Source organism: Adiantum capillus-veneris, chromosome 5 (genome assembly GCF_014529385.1).
Source record: "Adiantum capillus-veneris isolate H3 chromosome 5, ASM1452938v2, whole genome shotgun sequence".
NCBI lineage: Eukaryota > Viridiplantae > Streptophyta > Polypodiopsida > Polypodiales > Pteridaceae > Adiantum > Adiantum capillus-veneris.
In genome coordinates this window covers 143,778,177-143,782,362 of record NC_140935.1, presented here as the reverse complement: position 1 = coordinate 143,782,362, position 4,186 = coordinate 143,778,177, and the positions used below count along the sequence as shown (strand labels likewise).

Below are 4,186 nucleotides of genomic sequence, written 5' to 3'. Positions count from 1 at the left end.
TTGCACGGACATGCATCATCACCTCCCTCTGCATTGTTGTCCCTGTAGTTGCCACATTATATCTCATTAAATGCATTACATGGCAGCCGTGCAATGTAAACATGCATTGAAATTGGCGATGCCTTTAAGTTTGTGCTACCATTCTTAAGACATTCTCATTTCAAGCCTTTCCAGCATTGTGCAGGTGGTGGCAGGGTGTGTGGTGTGTGTGTGTGTGTGTGCGCACGAGAGAGAGAGAGAGAGAGAGAGAGAGAGAGAGAGAGAGAGAGAGAGAGAGAGAGAGAGAGAATTTTAGGTAATGTGGCGAAGGAGCAGGGAAGATCTTCAAACATGGAGCGTTGTCTACTTTTGAACATATTTCGTCCTTTCCTCTTCACAACCATTATACTCATTTTGCAGTGCAATGTCGCTGAGGCTCGGGCCCTGCTCTTGACTCTATACTTTGCGATCCCCTCTCTTGCAAAGCCTACAATGCCTATGGCAAGTTGGCCAATAGCCTCCCTTGCACAGCATGTCAAATTCTTTATCATACCTCCGAAAGAGAGATTGTCAAGGACATGGCAAGGACAAAGAAAAATATCAAGGTCATCTCGAAGCTTACTGCTAGTTCTCCCAAACACACATGCCTCGATGGTAGCCAAGGGATTCTTATCCGTACCAGGGATTAAAATTATCAGCTGATTGTCGACAAGAAGCAAATGACCGTCTCCCTTGACAATGGAGTAAGAACTTCATATTCCCTTCATGGTGTTGCCTCATATGGGCTTGCTCTTTATAATGCACCATTATGGGGGTGTGTGATCATTGTTGGCTAAATTAGCACAGGGACTTATGGAAGCTCCTTTAAAGGAAGAGGTAGAGTGGTCCATGATTATGGCATTGGCTTTAGATTGGTTGTGTCTGTGATAGAATCAAAGGACTATGCCAAGATTCTTGATCTTATAGAGGTAGATGAAGAGCTTAATGCTGCTAAAGTGCCATTGGGAGTTATGGGAGTATTGCCACGATACAACCATTAACCATTCAGAGTGTAAATCATTATTTTGGTATGTCTTTTAGGAGACATTCGAGATTAATAGCTTTTAGTTTTTGAAGTGCTTTATACTACATGTAGATCTTCTACACAAAAATCATTTATCTATACTCTATATCATGCAGCTTACCACTTTCAAGGCCAAAGAAGCCCTCCGTGTGTCACGCCATTGGTTCACTCAAAGAAAGTCTTACAAACATTTGATAGTATATATACTATATATAATACAGCTTAAAATTTTTAAGGAATGATAGACCTTCGATGTGTGACTCACTGCTTTACTTCAAAGAAAACCTTACAAAATGTCTCATTTTCTAAAGCTTGGAATGTTGGAACCTCCAACCTTTTAAACCTTCAATTTTTAACCTTCCAAAGTATTAAAAAAAGGTTTGACTGTACTTTACTTTTCCTTAATTGAAGGTGGCTCAACTTTGCTTTCAAAAAGCCAATGGCCATAAAATTTAAAAATTGTTCGTACGCACAGCAAAATTTTTCGATTTACTTCAAGGCAAACTTAGAATCTAGCTAAGATTTTTCAATCATTACATTAAACCCCAAATTCAATCAAACACTCGTTTAGAATAGCCCTAAAATGGAAGGACATGTACGTGTGTGTGTGTGTGTGTGTGTGAGAGAGAGAGAGAGAGAGAGAGAGAGAGTGAGAGAAAGAGAGAGAGGTCTTAAAGAGAGTGCAATTTTTTTTTGATCGAAATGATTTTAAAGTAAATCTATACATATATAATGGAGCTTAAATTTTCCAAGCAAGAAGAGATCTTCCACGTGTCATCCGGTGCAGCTTGCATAAATGTCCACGTTTGGAACTCCATGAAATAAATGTAGCTTGACGACCTTGACGCTTGAAGGTCTTATTCCAATCTCGACCTACAACAACTGCTCGTGCGTGAATTCATGTCCATGTTGTGTGTATATGGTATGTTCATGTGTTAGTATGTGTGTGTGTGTGTGTGTGTGTGTGTGTGTGTGTGTGTGTGTGTGTGTGTGTGAGAGAGAGAGAGAGAGAGAGAGAGAGAGAGAGAGAGAGAGATTGATCACTGGCTATGTGTGTGCATGAGACTCCAATCTCAACCTACATTGCAACTGGGCATTGATGGTGTGTATAAGAGAGAGTCCAATCTAGTTGAGCGAGCCCGTGCAAACATCCAAGGCTATGTGTATGTGTGTGTGTGTGTGTGTGTCTGAGAGAGAGAGAGAGAGAGAGAGAGAGAGAGAGATCACAATTGTCTGTAGCTTGTGTGTGTGTGTGTGTGTGTGTGTGTGTGTGAGAGAGAGAGAGAGAGAGAGAGAGAGAGAGATGATAAGAGAATATGACACGGTATGTGGGGATTTAGTGGCAAGAGAGAAAGAAAGTGAGTACTTTGGCTGAGAGAGAGAGAGAGAGAGAGAGAGAGAGAGAGAGAGCAATCGGTCCCATAGCCAATGACAAACAAAGCCGAGTAAGCCCAAGTTGACGAATCCAGAACATTGAGAAAATCTAGGGTAATTCGCAATCAGTTGCAGGTTGACAACGACGGAAGGCAGAGTAAACTCTTGACAATGTCTAAAGTATTTCTCTAAATTTCTATGAACTTTGTAGGTGTTCTTAACTTCAAATCAGATTTATAAAAGTAGATCTCAAAATTTGTGGGTGGGATTACACTAAACCTAGGTCTTTTTCTATGACCTTAGTAGGCATTCTCACCTTCAATAGAATTTAGAGTTAAATCTCAAAATTTGTAGGTGGGATTACACCAAACCTAGGTTTTTTTGAGCACTTGGATACATAGTGGTTTATCCCAAAAAATTAGAAAACCCATGTACAAGAACTTTAATCTTGAGATTTACCATATTTGAGTGTTTTTACACCAAGTTTCCATGAACGTCATGGGGTTTCTAGCCTTCAAAACTAGACTTTAAAATTTGTAGGTGGGATTACACTAAACCTAACAATTTTTTTGAGCACTCTCATACATAGTGCTCTTGTATGCTCTTTTTCAAAAACTTGGAAAGTCTACATATGAGAAAAGTATATTTGAAGTTCTTTACATGATTTTCCAAAAAAATTTCCATAAAATCTGGAGACTTTCCTTTAAAAGTTGAAGGTTTTTACGAAATTTCACCACAAGAGGTTGTGTGCTCTTGTGACGCTTTTAACGACGGAAATACATTGGGTTTTTATAACCCCCGACGTCGCTACCAACGTCGATACGAGGACGTCGCTATGCCAGTCTTTATAAGTGTCACTATAATCGTCGCTATATAGCGACGATAATAGCGACGCTGCAGAGCCATCTATAGCGACGCTGCAAAGCCTTATATAGCGACGTTCATAGCGATGCCCAAGAGGAGAAAATTTTGGTGGCAGGGCATCACCCATCAACCATATTGAATGTTTTATACATATTCTTCACCTTTGAAAAAAAGTGCAAAGGTAGATATAGACCCAAAATAGTCACCCACAAGACAATATAACCATTAACTCCATCATCCATAGTACGTATTCTTTGACAAATAAAAATACAAAGTGACAAGGGTGAATTGATGAAAGTAAATCAATGACAATTGTACACATAGGCAAAATCACTTGATTGTTAAACTTTGCAAATGTAATAGTTACTTACCATTGTCATTATTTAAAAAATATACATGGTTTTCAAAAAGACGTATAAAAGTCGTCTCATGATACATAAGATATGACAAAAAAAAACTAATGCTATCTAGCAATGGCTAAACTGACGTCGTCTAATCAGACGTCTCATCGCATCCAAGTGGCATATCTGTCGGATTCTGCAAAAAAAACAATAAGACAGCTTTTGTAAGTATAAACATATAGCGACGTTTTTAAAACAATACAACAAATAGAAAAGAATAAACCCTAATACTAACCATGCCGTCGCGAGAACTCAGAATGTCTATAAGGGCGTTTAAGCCCTTCTTGCCTGCATACTCACGCTCGTACGGTGTGGGATCACGTCCTGTAAACGACCACTGTCAAAACATACAAAGAATCCATTATGTTAGAATTTAAAAATCCATAAACCCTAAACTATCAAACATAGAGAGCAATGCGAAAGCACTTATAAAATCGGCCTCAAATGATGCCTGCCCGCCGCTCCCCAAGTGTTGCGAGCTCCCTGTCTTTACTCGTGCTCTGGG

General features: G+C 39.5%; 1 pseudogene; it reads left to right on the top strand.

Annotated features, from left to right (window-relative positions):
- The first annotated feature begins 330 nt into the window (after nt 1-330).
- LOC147458218 (L-gulonolactone oxidase 3-like) lies at nt 331-1,019 on the top strand (annotated as a pseudogene).
- Nucleotides 1,020-4,186: the final 3,167 nt, after the last annotated feature.